Below are 17,849 nucleotides of genomic sequence, written 5' to 3' on the forward strand. Positions count from 1 at the left end.
CCAGGTTCAACCCCCTGCCATGTGCAGGGACACCTTTCACTAGAGCAGGTTGCTTCAAGCCCCATCCAACCTGGTCTTGAACACTACCAGGGGTGGGGCATGCAACACAATGCTGCTATCAAGGCACACCATAGAGCACTCACAAAACAATGAGGCAAAGAGATACTCAGAAAGCAGGAGGATGGAGCTGAGGTTTGCAAACACTGGCAGGCACTGAATAAACTGGATGTGGAGCTGACATTCAGTCACACATGACAAGGACTCGGAAGTGGATGGTAGGACCAGGAGGAGGTTGCTTGAAAATAGATAAAAGAACATTTTTTTTTCACATGGCAGGTCATGAACCCCTGGAACCTGGTGCTACAGGAGACTCTGAGGCAAACAGGATCAGCTGACCTGGATTAGATAAATTCATGAACAGGAGGTCAGTAGCTACCAAAGATGTTAGGAAAGGATTTAACTTCTAACATCCCTAATACAGCTTTCCTGTATGCTGGAGGAGTATATGGCAAAGGGGCAGCAAAAAGTGGTAAGACTCAGATGTGCTTCTTGAATAGTATTGCCCACTGCCCCTTCCACAGGCAGGGTCCTAACCTTAAATGTGGGTCCATCCGACCCATGTCCAGAAGTTGATCTTAGGTAAGGATGAACCAGGTGTCACAAACACCTATTTCAACCAACTTTTGTATGGTTAATGACAGAAATCCTACTAACTACATTAGTTCCAATGGATGAGAACCCATTAATGAGTCCCTAAATATCACTAGATTAGTTCCCAAATCATCCCATACTTTTCCCAGTCATAAACCTCCATCTCTTCCCACCACTTAACATGTTAAACCTCCTGTGCAGGTTTTCTGGTGTCTCTCACATCATAAGATTTCACTTGTTGGAGTGAGGTTGAACAGGTCCATGCCTTACATCTTACTGCCTATCTACCAGGACATCATCCTTGCAGCTCTGCTTCTCACATGTCACACAAGGTAACCTGCAAATTGAACGTGACATGTTTCATTCAGCAAGAGACAGGGCACAGAAGGTCACAACATGATAACATTCCAGACTGCTGCTCTATAATATTCACTTCAGTGGAAGATGAGCTTATTAGAAAAATCCAGTTGTCTCCTATAAAAAGGTGAAATAAAGAAGGGCATTTGCTGTTAAATGCCATGCATTTGATTTATTTATTTATTTTGAATTTCTAAAGCTATAGGAACTGCAGCTTTAAGGGAATGAGGCATTTAAGGCATAAGCAAAACAAGAACCTTTGGAGTGTCCATCCCTCCTACCTTCACTTTCTGTAATTCAGACAGTTTGGTCAGAACGGGGAATGTGGAAAGGAAGCTTAAGTTGGTATGGGGTGGAATACAGATTGTTACACGGCATCTCTATATGCAAAATGCATGCATTAACCTGCTGCTAATGACAGCTAATGAACCAGGCTGGGAGAGGTAATGCAAACAGTAAACAGTGTCATTACAGCAATTTATAAATACCTTTTATTAAACATTAAGAGCACCTGTTTAATAATAACACTATTAGGAAGTGAGTTAGATGATGAAATCACAACTAGTTAGTTTGTGGCTCATCTCCTGGGGATCTTTCCAAGCATCCCAGAGTGTGGATTTTCTTCAGAAAAACTCTTCTCTCATCCTACATTAGCCTTAGAATCCCAGCCTGGTTTGTGTTGGAAGGGAGCTTAAAGCTCCTCCAGCTCCAACCCCTGCCACAGGCAGGGACCCCTTCCACTGGAGCAGCTTGCTCCAAGCCCCTGTGTCCAACCTGGCCTTGAACACTGCCAGGGATGGGGCAGCCACAGCTTCTCTGGGCACCCTGTGCCAGCGCCTCAGCACCCTCACAGGGAAGAGCTTCTGCCTAAGAGCTCATTTAGGAATTCCTAATCTAGGCTGTGGGGTCCTGGTGAGCAGCTTCTGCAGCAGCAATGTTTGGGTCATGGCCGGGCTGCAGGTCCACAACTGCCCATCATCTCAGCACAGGGCCAGCCTCTTGATGCCACCTCAAGACACTACGTCTCACTCAACCCAACTCAGCTGCAAGACTTCTTCCTCTTTAGCATGTGTTTTAGAAAAGAATTATGTGCTGTTTTCCCACAAGATTTATACACAATCTTTATCTCTCCTAGGTAAAAAGAAATAGCTTCACTTTACCTCTATTAGTCTGATGTGGGTATTAATCTTTAGAAGTATCAACAGAGTCTATCACCTCCAGGTATCTACCATTAATATACAGAGCACTGAATCACAAGTGGCTAAAATTGAAACACACTGAAAATAATCCTTTTTCCGCTTCTCGTTCATTCCTTTTCTCCCCAAGCTCAGAACATTGCAAGACTTTATGTATCATGCCTTTGAGGAGGACTTTATTGTCTTTTACAGGTCTCCCATTTTCAGACTTGCATCTTCTGTGAGAATGAACCTTGAAATACAAAGGTTTCTTACAGGGAGACTTTGTATTTTTTTAACTAAAAGGCAGAGAACAACATCTACAGTTTCCTGGGGGTAAATGATCTTTAACTTCAGCAATTTGTCAGGCTACATTTGAAGAACATGCAAACGTTTTCCAGAAAACTACTCTTATGGGTAACTGCCACCCCCAGCAGAAGCCCTTGGATTCTGTGGGAACACATTCATATTTCACTGCCACAGATGCCCAGGCAGCTGTGTAGAAACCCATTAGTGGTGGAAGCTGCCGAAACGTAACTGACAATCAGTCTGCTGAGAAAATGAAATAAAAGGAGCTAATCCTGGAATAAAGGATAGGCAGATGACTTTCATCTTAATGAAAAAACTACAGATAAAATGAAACAACAAAAATATAATACATAGCAAAGAAAACTAATAAATGCTCTGAGGTATCTTCTCAGAAGTCCAAAGCAGCAGACTTAGTTTAGGAAATGGATTTATAATGGATTACTTGCTCTTCAGAGATGTTTTATTATAGAATCACAGAATCCCAGACTGGTTTGAGTTGGAAGGGACCTTAAAGCTCATCCAGTTTCAACCCCTGCCATGGGCAGGGGCACCTTCCACTAGAGCAGCTTGCTCCAAGCCACTGCATCTAGCCTGGCTTTGAACACTGCCAGGGATGGGGCAGCCACAGCTTCTCTGAGCAATGCATCATTTTAAAATAGATTCATTATTGATTTTTATTCCTTTCAAAACTTTTTTTCTAATTAATTGCTAAAACACTTTCCGTGTACACCTAAAATTTACTTGTATTTAAAGCTCACCCATAATACAATCAACATAGAGCAGATTGTTGCAAGCAGCTTATACAAAGAAAATGGCTTTTCTACTGTTGTGTTTGAAGTAGGACTGAGAATAATAGATTTGCCTGGTTTTAAACACCACAGAGACCTGGCTGTGAAAGCAGCAGCACAGGTCTCTCTGTGCAGACATGAACAGCTTACGTGCACACTGCTAAGACTTGTAGTGCACAGCCTTTTTCAGACCAACGGTTCATAGACGTGACAATTTATCAATTTCCATCCTTTCAGTTATGTTTAGGATCTTCTGGAAACATTGCTTTTCATTTCTTGATTAATTCCTCAGCAATACGATGTTTCCCAAAGTTAACACTCACAGCAACAACCGCAAACAACAAGTCAAAGTTGAACCCATCTGATTTTAGCACATGGAATATATTTTGCTTCTCTCAATCATGACTCTGTCCATCACCGTCTTGACCATAATCAAGTAGCTAATGGATTTGCAACACTCAATTACTGGAACAGCAATATTTTCATGCTTTGAAATATCAGAGGTCACACAGACAACACAGAGAAATGTATGTGCTTTTAGATCAAGGCTTTCATTGTTAGCTCATTTGAAAGAGTAATTAGTTATCAGTATGTATTAGTATACATAATCATACTTAATTATGGTGTATATATCTGTAAAACTTGTGATATATCAGGACATTTCCCTTGAACCACGCAGCGCTTTGCTACAGCATCGAGTGGTCTTTATGAACAACTGTAGATAACACTCTGGTATCTATTTATTGCTTTCACAGCAACTACTGCATCATCTTCTGTATTTTGTGTTTAGTAAGATAAATATTTGTGGGAGTTCTGCTCGAGCCAGATGCGACATATTTGTGAGATCCATTCCATTTGCATGATGGCTTGCATCTGACAGCCCGCAATGAATAACAAACTTCCTCTGCAGAACCAACAGTCAGCCCATGGCAATTATCCCTGTCCTCATTGATACACGCCAGCTTGCTTCCTCAAACATGCCAGGAAATACAAAGCTTTTGGGGGTGGATAAGGGGAATCTATTTTCATTATTGATGAAAAGTGATTGTAATAAAATAGCAATATACGTCAGCCTACAAAAAAATGCCTAAACAATAGGTACACTTATCCATAAATCATTAGGATTCTGAGCTGCTCTTCCCCAGGTTTTCACCTCAAAAAAGCTAATTAGGATAAAATAATATTACACAGCAAATATAAAAACTAAATGATAGAATTCAGACTGCAAAAAGGCTGAGTATGTAGAATATTTCTAGCTGAAAATATTTCACTTGGAGTTACTCTAAAAATAACTCTTTTCAAACTTATCTTTACATTTCAATGGCATTGAAGTAATTTGTGTACGAACTCTGTAGAAAAATCTTTGATGATCTGACTCTTATTTGGTGGTTACTGTTGTTTTAGATCAGGTTTGATCTCAAGAAGCAGATGGTTTGGGGAAATACAGCAGTTTTTATCAAAGACAGGTCAGGGTCAGCTCTGAAGTTCTTTCCAGGATCAAATATCATTTCTCTGGCATTCCCAGCTCTTCACCTCATTCAAGTCACATCTTCTGTCTTCCCTCGGTCATTTCACAGACCTTCTCAGTGAGTTTCTGTCCTGTGTTTAGAGGGACTCATCTTCTGCCTTGGTTCTCATCCAAAATTCTCAGAGCTATCCACATGGATCCCGCTACTCCTTCCTCGTGTCACTGTGCAAATCAGCTCTTCCTGCAGTCTCTTCAGCAGCCTGGTCACCTCCAGAAGGCTGAAGTCCTCCTTTAGGCCACTGAGTTCAGGTTAAAATTTCCAGAGAGCTCTATAAACCCCACCTAGCTATGCCTCTACCGGCACTTGAGACTGCCAGCCCCTGCCAGAAGATCCTGCTCTGCCCTAACCCACTGCACCTTGACAACAACATGTATTCCTGGCCATCTCTGTGAAGCATCTGTTGCACATTGCCACTAATGACTCTTAAATAAAATAATCCATTATGAGAGCCTCTGACCTGGGGTATCAGCATCTTCACAGGCAGTGCCCAGGACGTGGCACTGTGTCCCTGATCCTCACCATGAATAAGCAGTTTGGTTCCAATCAACTCAGAGCACTGGCATGAGATCACACAAGATTTTCTCTCTGAGCTTTGTAATTAGCTCTTGTTGTCTTTGAGAACAAGGTTTAATCAGACTTTGTGTGACTCTTCATAAGTGTGGCTGATTGACAGATTCACCCTTTTCTTTACTCATCTGACAAATAAGTGAAGTGGGAGCAGCTGCCATAAATGAGAGAGGAAAGATTATCCTGTAAGACCAATGAGAGGTGTTGGGTAGGGGTGACCATCTCACGTGGAATCAACCTCCAGTTCACACAGTCCTTCTCTTCCAGAACACCATCCTATGGCATGGCAGGAGGCAGTGCTAATTCCACAGAGCTGCTATGGAGGACCCAACCATCTCAGGAACAGATGTCACATATGACTGGCCAGCAGACAAGACCCATCTCCCAGCCCGTCTTGTTCAGTATTCATTACAATCTACCACAAATATCCCATTATCTCAGTGGAACTGGATTAGGCTCAAGGAATTGTCCAGCCACAGGAGACATGGAGGTTCTCACTGGAGTAGGACAAGAACCCAACCCCACACCATGATCACCTCATCTCCCAGTTTTTCCCAGTGGCTCTTGACATGGGCAGTGGCATCAGCAGCTCTTCAGGCCGAACTGCTGCACACAGTCATCCACTCCACAGGGCACCCAAATATTGTCTGGCACTCAGAAGACTAACTGTAGATGACCTCTGTTTGATGACAAATGAGGCTCCTCATGGGATATTGCAATGGAAATAGACCATTGCTTTCCAGCAGCCACAGAGATGCAAAGGCTGGCTGTGAATTCTGAGTAATCACTTTATAATCCAAGGCAGACACTTCCCACTGCAGGCACAGGAGGACCTAAGGCCTTGACCAACATTATGTCCAGCAGTCATCTGCTGCCTCTATTCCCATACAGTCTCGTATGTGCCACATATTCTACATGACATCTGCAACTTAAAGACAAATGGGGCAAATTCATATTTGTTTCCCAGTAAGTTTTGTCTACATATTCTAGCCTTGAACTGGGACTGGTGCAAAAGCCAAAGAAACAATTATTTCATGAAGTAGCCAATTAAATCATCTTTACTAAGTAGCTTTTGATCAAAATATGTTAGTTTATAAAATGTCAGCCGTTACAAATGTGAAGGAGAGGAAGAGCTGGTCAGCAGGATGGTTGCTGGTAGAGATCAAGACACCCATTGATTTCGGTAATTGAATCAAATCTGTAAAGTATGAATTGATCTAAATATTGGAATTTTAATGTCAAAATGTCAAGATTCCTATGAACAGTAACTATTGGAAGGTAAAATGAGCCCTGTGGGGTGTTGTAAAGGCATTTTGGGGAAGTATTAGGCACTGCTTTCCAATAAGCTGTACGGATGGAAGCTGATGAGGTACTTGGCTCATTTTGAGATGTGACAGCAGTTCCCCTTCAAATGAAGAGCTGCTGTTGAAGCATAAGAAGCTATAGGAGCTTGGGGAAAAAGAGAGGGGGAAATGGAAACAAAGGAAGAATAGGCCAAAAGAAAAAGCCTAATTGCCAGCAAGAATTTTACCACGGGGAATGGAACATGAAGAACTGCACGGGGCAAGTTTTTTTGTTCCGAATGTACTGGGATGAAACCTAAAATTACTCAAATATTTACATTTTCCTCAATGGCTTTAATCCATTTTGCCATTTAATTGTATAAAACCATCTTTCACAAAAGAGTATCTGTACTTTTTAAAACAAATTGTGGTTTTAAATTAAATAAACCCCCCTCAAAATCACATAAAAAGCTACAGATGGAGTTTTTATACACAGTTGTTTGAATCCCTCAGCCATTAAGCACACCCTCACCACAGAGCTGCTGCACCTGCTGCTTTACATCCCAGTGTATCCGGTGCTGAATATTTATGGTGCATCCCCAGGGAAGTGCAGGCTGAAGGTACCATCACAGTGTAGCGATGGTGCCAGCTGGAAGCAGCCACCACTGGCTGGCCTCATCCACATCCCCACCAGCAGCAAGAACTGTGTCCTACCAGCACATGCACAAAGAGGGGAGATTCCAGCTGGACACAAGAGGAAAAATTCTCCCAGTGACAATAAACAGCCATTGAAATGATCTCCCCAGGGAAGTGGTGACTCCTCAGCATTCAATACTGTTAAGACTGTGCTGGATAGGGTGGTGGAGCATCTAGTCTAGGTCATGCTGTGCTTAGAAAGGTTGGACCAGATGATCCTGAGGTCACTTCCAGCCTGGGATTCTTCAATTCTCTGATTCTGTGAAGGGATAAAAGATACAAGGAAAAAATTGTTTACAATGAGGGTGATAAAACAATGGAAGAGGTTTCCCAGAGAAATGGTGGATGCCCCATCCCTGGAATTACAAAATTACAGAATCAGAGTATTATTAGTGTTGGAGGAGACCTCTGGAGATTATTCAGGCCAAACTGCCTGCCAAGGCAGGGCCACCCAGAGCAGTCACACAAGCGGGTTTGGGATGTCTCCAGAGAGGGAGACTCCACAACCCCCCAGGGCAGCCTGTTCAAGTGCCCTGCCACCCTAAACGGAAAGTTCTTTCTCGTGTTGAGGTGAAACTTCCTGTGGTTTAGTTTATGGCACTGCAATCGTTCAAGGTTGCACGGGGCTTGGAGAAACCTGCTCTGGTAGAAGGTGTCCCTGCCCAGCACAGGGGGTTGGAACCGGGTGAGGTTTAAGCTCTCTTCCAACCTAAACCAGTCTGGGATTCTATCACATACAGCAAGTTATACTGCAGGGACTTATAACAATTTTAACAACTTTTCCTTTATTCACATCCCAAGTAATCAAAGATATTTTGAGATTGTACCAAGGAGACACAAGGTCCTCCCACAGAACCCCTCAAACACTGTGCTTTCACTTCATTTTCTCAGGCTGGAAGCCGGAGACAGTAAGGCCAACCTGTGATGTCCATGTAGACATCAAAACAATTGGTGCAGATCTGTCCTGCTAGGAGGCTGCTAAATGTCTGCCTTTGTCTAGCTGAATCCACAGGGATGGTATCACACAAACTGTATCCTTATGTTAAACCTCTTTGAGATCAAGCCCAGACTCCTGAGCTCAAACTTCTCCCTTACTCTGAGTCACGGTGTTTTTGCTGTAAAAGCACAATACCAGCATTTTTATAGCTGTTAGCCCAAGAACAACCCCAAGCAGTAAGCAGAGAGGGTTCTCATGGCTTTTACTCCTGGCAGTCTGCAGTGTCTCGGGCACTGGAGTCCTCTGCAGCAACAAAATCAGCTCAGGTTTGTATGAGGGGCATTTTTCACATTTTCCTCACACAGCACAAGCTGTAGAGACCCTTCTGGCTTTGTTCAGTGAAGTGTGTTGGCATCAGCAGATTCTGCAAGGCAAGACCAGCACCCTGAGACTCCCACCCCAGAGGAATGACTTGAGGGGGTATTCTTCGTCACTAAAACAATGCAGAATTAAAAAATAAGTTAAAAAAAAAAACACAAAAAACCCATACATAAAATACCGCCAAGAGTTGGAAGAACAGCTTAAAAATTGTCAAGACAGGTCAAAGCTGAGAAGAAGCTGCCAAGTGCAGAGCAAAGCCGATGAAGAGCAGTGGGAATGAGAGTACACATATACACAGAAATCCTTGAAAACTTCAAAACTTGGAAACTTTTGCAGTGCCAATGGACTCGCTCATTTTACTCAGGAGATTTGAGGCTCAAAGAAAGAAAAAAACCCACCCTATTCTACCTCAGAAATAAATCAGATTTTCAAAGCCATATGGGTGTTTTATATTTGTCTCCAGCTTGTTGCCACGCAACTTGGAGAGGCATCAGCTCCCTCACAATGATTGCCATGAAACCTCCATCCAATTCTCTTCATTGTGTTACTTGATGGGAGTTTTGCTTGACCCGTAACCATCTGCCTATATTCTATTCATCCTTGACTTCTAAACAAGCAAACCACAACATCTTGACCCTCCTTTCAGGGACTTCTCCTCAGCAATGCTGTTGAAGACAGTATAGTTGGAACTAGCACTTAGGGTGGCTATTAAAACTCAAGGGTACTCTTTATATTATCTACTGACTGTACAGCAGCTTTCCACATAAACCAAAGAGACCCACAGAGTCTTGGGGTGCAAAACTGCTTTCCTATTTGGATCCAACAGAGAAAAAAGAACCACTAACTGAAAAACAGATGTGACAGTACACCCTCCTAAAAACAGACAAGAACCACAGAGACAGTTTACATGTGTCACCTTCCATCCTCAGAGGCCTGTAACTCAAAACTGGGTATGTTTCTACAAACAACAGCACCCCTGAGAGAAGTGTTTAGACCAGATGCAGAAATCTGTGGACAGCTATTTGAACCCTCTTGGTCAGGAGAAGGGCTGGAGAACAGAGCAGTAGAGCAAGAGGGGTGAGTAGTCAATAATACCAAGTTATACGCAGCAGCATCCAGTCAAAGGCAGATTATTAAAGTTTGCATGAGAAAAATACTTGCAAGGGAAATGTTCTTCAGCGTCAAAAACACAGGAGAAAAGGAAAGCTAATTCTCTGCTCAACCCTTTTTGTCACGATCAGGGACCAAAAGCCACACTGCAGTGCAGGAAGCCCTCCTCTTCACTGCCATTATGCTCCTGAATGGGATCCGTACTACAGCATCCAGCAGCTGTGGAGAGGAAGACATAAGCAGTCATCAATTTGTGAAACGGGACTTTAAACAGGATTGAGCACAGTTTGTTTTGTTTCATAAAGGATTCACCAGGGACCTGCTGTAGCACTTTATGTTTGCAGTCCCAAGCATAACACTAATTCTCCCCATCAAACCAGTACATGAACAGGCACAGCCAATACCTCCCCACACAGCATTGAAGGGGCAGAGGTTCTTTATTTGCACCTTGGAAGAGCATGAAATTTAATAATCAAACACTACCCAGTTATCAAAAATCTGTCGTTAACAGTACAAGGGGAAGGGCTTTAACCTGCCAATTGGGAGACTGAGATGGGCAGAAGCCCTTCCCTGTGAGGGTGCTGAGGCGCTGGCACAGGGTGCCCAGAGAAGCTGTGGACTTCCCCATCCCTGGCTGTGTCCAAGGCCAGGGTGGATGGGACTTGGAGTAAGCTGCTCCAGTGGAAGGTGTCCCTGCCGATGGCAGGGGCTTGGAACTGGGTCAGCTTTAAGGTCCTTTCAGCCCAAACCATTCCAGGGTTCTGTGAATAGGTAGTCTGTAGCTGCAATGCTGGGTGATGAAGCACTGCTGCTTTCTCAGTGGGATGAAGTCACGGGTCACACTGCTGTTACCACTGCTTCTATCTTTGCCTGGGGAAGAAAGACCCAAACAATGCACCTCCAGGAGCTTCCACTTCCCTTCTCCTATTCCAAGATATGTTTTAACACGAGATGGAAGTCAGATTCGACTGTGCCTCTAAAACGTTTGTAGTGCAGCAAGTCACCGTGGTTTTAGGGATGGTGGGCAGCCAGGTGAAGCCTGTCTACAAGTACAGGGCATCTGCAGACAGGCCATGCCTACAAGACAATAAATCCACAGCCTGTCATTTATTATAAATTCTAATGAAAATCTAGAGGGATTTTTTATTTCTTCTTTCTGAGCATATGTAGAATTTTAACACAAGCATTTTATTAAAAAGCAGCCAAGTTATGAATCATTCATGGCAAACAGCCGAGTCCCACGAGCTGCAGGATGACCAGGGCTTGGCTTATTCACTGGGAACAACTAACATGGCTCTTAATGAACCCAGACAGGTTATTCTGATGGCACTGAAGCAGCAAAATTGGGTGGAGTTTTAGGATTCAAAAAACATTATATATTTTGTCAGGATCTCACTGTTTTTTTTTCTCCTTTCTGAATAATGAATGAAGCTGTTTTAACGTAGTGTTAATGCCAGGAGTGCTGGGTGAAGGATTCAATTGAATGCCTGTCATAGGACTCTCTTGTTTCACTGACAAGAGTTGTCATGTTCCCCTGACACCTGATGTGCAGAGCACCGGTGGATAAATAGCTTAAAGATGAAATTGTCATTCTCCATTACCCTGCATCACCAATTACCTAGTGCTGTGGCCAGAGGTGCTGGGCTGGAGACCCACCAAGCTCCTCCAGATGGAGAGAGGGAGGCTGGACATGAGTGGATGCAGCATCACCTCACCCAAGGGATGAGCTGGAGGAGCAGTTCCACACCTGGTGCACACAGACTCTTCCCAAGTGTGTCAGCAGTGATGGTTCTGGGGAGTGTACTTTTTGCTGTGCTTACGGCAGAGAAAGAGACAGAGGACACTGTGCACATGCAGGGCAAACACCAGTGAAGGAAAGAGCAGGAATAAGAGAATACACACAGGGCTTCAGCTTTGGTGGGGAAAAACTGCACGTCATAGAAATTAGCCCCAAAAGTTTTAAGTTGGATACCTCCTGGGAGGTAATTTAAATTGAAAATTTCCAGCTGTAAATGAATTTTATATTACCTGGAACCAAGATGATGGCACTAACCTAGTTTACCACCTTCATTCCCCACTGACAGCAGGAGAAACATCTGAAAACCTTGTGCTACTGGGAATTACTTTCATAGTGTCCCTTGGATTTGTCTCATTTCTAGCTACTTCGGGGAGACTCTGGGAATGGCTGTGCTATAACCATAGCAACGCAGAGATTCTGCACAGCACTCACCGTGTCTGTCGTTAACAAAAAAGCATAGCTCTATCAAAATAAGGACAAGGGGGGTTGGAACTAGATGAGCTTTAAGGTCCGTTCTAACCCAGACTAGTCTGGGATTCTATGATTCTATGATTAAAAACCCTTTCTATTTGCATTCAATGGTATGTTGAACCAGCACCACTTTGGTTTTGGCCAAGGCAGGGTTTGGAGCTGCAGGAGCAAGGAGAGGAGGCTGGGTGGGATCGGTGTGCCCAAGGAGCATGGCTCATATACAAGCCATGGCTCATTTTTGGGGGCAAACACACTCAGGCTTTGGCAGCATCTGCAGGGCCAGTCTGGAGGTCTGTGGAGACAGGGACTGCACCTTCCCCAAGATTCCCTGGAGGGACAGATTGCCCATGTGAACTGTTTGGGTTCTACTGGGGAAGAGGACACACTGACTCTGCTGTAGAATTTGGTTGAGGTTAGATAAAGACACGTCTGGCCTGATCCCATACAAGAGATGGACCTGCTTCAGGCAGAAGACCTCCAGAAGTCCTCTCTGCATACACACATAAATATACACCTCTGTTTCACTCAGTGTTTGTACTGTCTGCCTGCCAGGAAAATTCAGGATCTCAGCAAACCTCATGAAAAAAAGTGTGATTAAGAGACCTCAGAAAGCTTTGAGGGAAATAACTTGCGTCTTGTGGAGGTGCAGAGCTTACTTTATCTCTTGAGTTGCCTCCTCACTGACATTCCTCTAGCTTCTGGCCAGCAGACCACACATTGTTCTGGAGTGGACTCTCCATCTGCATTCATAGGATCATAGAATCATGGAATCCCAGGCTGGAAGGGACCTCAAGGATCATCTGGCCCAACCTTTTTAGGCAAAGAATGACCTAGACTAGATGTCCCAGCACCTTGTTCAGCTAGATTTTAACTGGGGAGTCACCGCTTCCCTGAGGAGATTATTCCAATGGCTGATTGTTCTCCTTGAGAATTTTTTCCTTTTCTATCCAACTGGAATCTCTCCCAATTCACTTGACTTCATTTGGTCTGGTGTGGCATGTTGGTCTCAAACACAATGTGAACTGAAATTGTTCTTAGAACTTCTTATTCTATTTATAATTGCAATTTAAGGAAAAACAAAGCTTACTCATGAGCTTTCTTCTTCAATAAAAGAAAGAAGAGGGGAAAAAAGAATTCTCCTTCATGGAAATTCATTTCTCTGTAAGCAGGACACTTGTCAAAATGACTTTGTGTGTCTGATGTTACTGTAATTGAGTGTCCTGGAAAAAGAGAGGCAGCCTTCACTGAAATGTGAAGATCTGTAGCAGAACTGGCTGCAAAAATGAGGACATGAAATTGCTTTTGCTTCCTCACTGGTAAGCAGTGACGTATTGACAGTACAAGTAGTCACAAGTTCTCTGGCACTGAAGGAACACTCATGGCTCTCCTTGAACATCCCAAGAAACAGGTCCCATAGATGCACCTCTAGGACATGAGACAGCAAACCTCACAGGACCCTCCTGACTACCACTCTTGGGTTTGTTCAGTTCTTCACCTAAACCAAACTGGCAAATTTTTGTTGATTTTGTCAAAGCAGAATTTCAAGAAGCAGCAAAACATTTATGTCAGTAAGATGCAAAAAGCAAAGTAATGAACTAGAGGTGTAAGGACACCAGAGGAGAGGTCAGCAGCCTAATTCTGACTTCAGAGTCCTAAATTGGTATAATTCAATGCTCATTAACAAAAATATGGCTCAAAATCACAATATTGTAGCTAAAACTAGTAGAAAAATGTTTAGGCATGGGTTTTGGCATTATGCCTTACCCTTTAAACGTATCACTGACACATTCCTATCAACTGGGATATGTGGGAACAGACTGTTACTTGGTTTTAGGGGCAGATTGCCAAAGTAGGTGATACTTTGCCAAACACATTTTCTTTACATTGGAACAGTGTAATAGAATGATTCAGATTGGCTGCTCTGAAGGGGTTAATTATTTCTGTGACCAAGTTACACTTTTGTCTACTTCACACCATGTTTCTTGGAGTAAACACTGATCTGCATAACCTTCCTGCTGCCACACTGCTGATTTCAGCGAGGGCAGAATCTGTGAAAAGCCAAAGGCAAGATTCTGATGAAGCACAAGCAGCTCCACAAAGAGCTGGGAGCTTCTGAAGCCTGCAGGTAGGCCTGAGCGAAGGCTCCCTGCTGTGCTGGCGATCCGGCAGTCCCGAGGTGCTCAGGTGCCATGGTGACGAGCATCCCTAGAGAGGGGAAGCAGAGGAGCTCTAACAGATCCTCGGGTCCTCCTCGCCCCGCTTCCAGCGTGGATTAATTAGTGGTGATAGCATGCCACGCAGGAAGGGCACAGGAGGATGAGCATGGTAAAGGTTAATCACATCTTGTTTTTGCTTGCCAGCGACTCCTCAAATGGTGAACCTTTTCCAACCTGGCTTTTCAAAACTATATATTAGATCTTCTTTTTTACATGCCTTACTTTTATTTTTACTGGCTGGCCCATTAATTGCTTCTGCTCAAACAAATCTGTATTCAAAATAAGGGGTTTTGAACCAGGGTAATTATAGCTGTCAACTGGGGCATTATCTATTCTGCACCTCACCTACATGGTGTTCAAATATACCTTTGGAAAACTATAAATATTGGCTTATTTATGCATATTTTTCATAAACACATCACCTTCTTTTAAGCAGCAGGTTTAGAGAGCACGTCTTCTGTTTTTGCTGCTGAGAGTCTTATTCCTTTAGTGACACAGGAGCGCAGAGCCTGTCAGCCATCATCCTTCTCACACATCACCTATGTGTCATCATTATACCCAGTCTCCTCTCCAGCACTGTCAGGTTGGAATGCTGGAAGTGCCTTTTGTGTTTTCCAAAGACACAGAGATACCAGAAGGAGGGCAGAGTGTCTTCACATAATGATCTGCAGCAATCACAGAGCACCAGCAACTTGTTGAAAAAGGAACAAATGACAAGTTTTTGTGTTTTATCCTAGCCTAACAGACTCCTCTGATTCCAGAGAGGAATCCTTCAGTCCTTTCCTAGAAAATGTGAAAGTGGGTCAGGAAAAGGAGGGGGAGAACGCAAGACAAAGTGGACTTTTTGGTGCATTACCTAAAGATTACCCTAAACTTACAAGCAAATATGCAAAATATGCGCTATGAAATACAAAGTCACAGAAGTTGTAAGATCTTTTGCAACAGATCCAAAGCCAAAAAACATACAGTGGAATATAGATATGCTGCCCGTTCACCCATGTGATATAATTTTATGATTCTATGTCAAATCCTGAAGGCTGTACTCTGTGAAAGCAACCTAAGTAATCCACCAGGCTGAATCAAAGACAAATGAGTAACAGTCTCTCCTGACTCCCGATCTCACCATCGAATCCCAGGCTGATTTGGGTTGGAAGGGACCTTTAAGCACATCCAGTTCCAACCCTCTGCCGTGAACTTTTGACAAGGGCCTGTAGGGACAGGCCAAGGGGAATGGCTTGAACCTGCCAGAGGGGAGACTGAGATGAGCTCTTAGGCAGAAACTCTTCCCTGTGAGGGTGCTGAGGCGCTGGCACAGGGTGCCCAGAGAAGCTGTGGCTGCCCCATCCCTGGCAGTGTTCAAGGCCAGGTTGGACACAGGGGCTTGGAGCAACCAATTTCTCTGGGCAGCCTGACCACCCTCACAGGGAAGAGCTTCTGCCTAAGAGCTCAGCTCAGTCTCCCCTGTTCTGGCAGCTTCAAGCCATTCCCTTTGGCCTGTCCCTACAGGCCCTTGTCCCAAGCCCCTCTCCAGCTTTCCTGCAGCCCCTTTAGGCACTGGAGCTGCTCTCAGCTCTCCCCTTCAGGAGCCTTCTCTTGTCCAGGCTGCCCCAGCCCAGCTCTCTCAGCCTGGCTCCAGAGAAGAAATGCTCCAGCCCTTGCAGCAGCTCCGTGGCCTCTTCTGTACCCGATAGTCAATACTGACAAAATAGGGCAGTGCTTTTCACAGTACTGCCACTCACCCAGTTGTTCACCACTTAAGACTTGTGTGTTTGATTTTTCCCTTCCAGGTCTGATACTTTGCATGCAATCCTAGCTCAATTCTTTTTTTCCTTCACATCCCCATTAACACATAATACAGAAATAACCTGGAGTTTCACTAGTCCAACGTACAGGGATGACAAAAATAGGCCATATTCGATCATTAAATTTTCACTCCCAAACAACTACAATACAATCTCTAATGTAGCTCTCTCTGTTGTTAACAGCCTTTCCTGCAATCAGAATGGCGATATAGATGCACTGTTTTCTCCAGTAAATTCTACCTGTCAAGACAGTTGTTCTAGTTCTAGTGCTCCTACTCATAAATAAGGACTCGTGATACACTTCACTCCTCTGACAGGAAAATCCAAACACGTATTTGCCCACAGTTTAGTTGACATTCGCAATACAGTTTAGAATTGTCTTTTAGAGCCGCAGGAGATCTGGTTTTGATTTGTGAACTTCATCTCCGAAACAGATGTAAAATAGGATAACATTTACCTCATCGTTTAGGAGAAGTAACCTACCCAGACAAGATTATTTCAGAGTATGTGACAGGGTACAGGCAGAAGCAACACCACCCAAGAGCTAACGCTGTACCTAAGTAAACCAGAAGGATTAGTTTTAATGCAGCAATTATATATTCTATGGCTGGCTAGACAATAAAACCATGGAACAGTCTGGGTTGGAAGGGACGTTAAAGCTCCTTTGCCCTCAAGATCTTTCATCATGGCCGCCCCTTCCCTCCCTTTATGATCTTCCCTCATTGCCACCCCTCATAATCTTTCATCATGGCTGCCCCTACTCTCCTTTCATGATCTTCCCTCATGGCCGCCCCCCTTCTCCCTCCATGATCTTCCCTCATGGCCGCCCCTCCTCTCCCTTCATGATCTTTCCTCATAACAGCCCCTCATCCCCTGTCATGATCTTCCCTCATGGCCGCCCCCCTTCTCCCTCCATGATCTTCCCTCATGACCACCCCTTCTCTCCCATCATGATCTTTCCTCATGACTGCCCCTCCTCTCATCTTCCCACATGGCCATCCCCCCTCTTCCCTCATGATCTTCCTTCATGGCTGCCCCTCCCCTCCCTTTATGATCTTCCCTCACAGCCTCCCCTCCCTTCCCCTCATGATCATACCTCATGGCTGCTCCCCCTCTCCCTTCATGGTCATAGAATCATAGAATCATAGAACAGTTTGGGTTGGAAAGGGCCTTAAGATCATCCAGTTCCAACCCCCCTGCCATGGGCAGGGACACCTCACACTAAACCATGGCACCCAAGGCTTCATCCAACCTGGCCTTGAACACTGCCAGGGATGGAGCATTCACAATCTCCCTGGGCAACCCATTCCAGTGCCTCAGCACCCTCACAGTAAAGAATTTCTTCCTTACATCCAGTCTAAACTTCCCCTGTTTCAGTCTGAACCCGTTACCCCTTGTCCTATCACTACAGTCCCTAATGAATAGTCCCTCCCCAGCATCCCTGTAGGCCCCTTTCAGATACTGGAAGCTGCTCTGAGGTCTCCACGCAGCCTTCTCTTCTCCAGGCTGAACAGCCCCAACTTCCTCAGCCTGTCTTCATACAGGAGGTGCTCCAGTCCCCTCATGGCCTCCTCTGGACTTGTTCCAACAATTCCATGTCCTTTTTATGTTGAGGGCACCAGAACTGCACACAATGCTCCAGGTGAGGTCTCACAAGAGCAGACTAGAGGGGCAGGATCACCTCCTTTGACTTTCAACCTGCTGGTCACACTGATGTTCTCCCATGGCCACCCCTCATCTCCCCTCACGATCTTCGCTCATGGCTGCCCCTCCTCTCCC

The sequence above is a fragment of the Melopsittacus undulatus genome, chromosome 6 (genome assembly GCF_012275295.1).
Source record: "Melopsittacus undulatus isolate bMelUnd1 chromosome 6, bMelUnd1.mat.Z, whole genome shotgun sequence".
Classification (NCBI taxonomy): domain Eukaryota; kingdom Metazoa; phylum Chordata; class Aves; order Psittaciformes; family Psittaculidae; genus Melopsittacus; species Melopsittacus undulatus.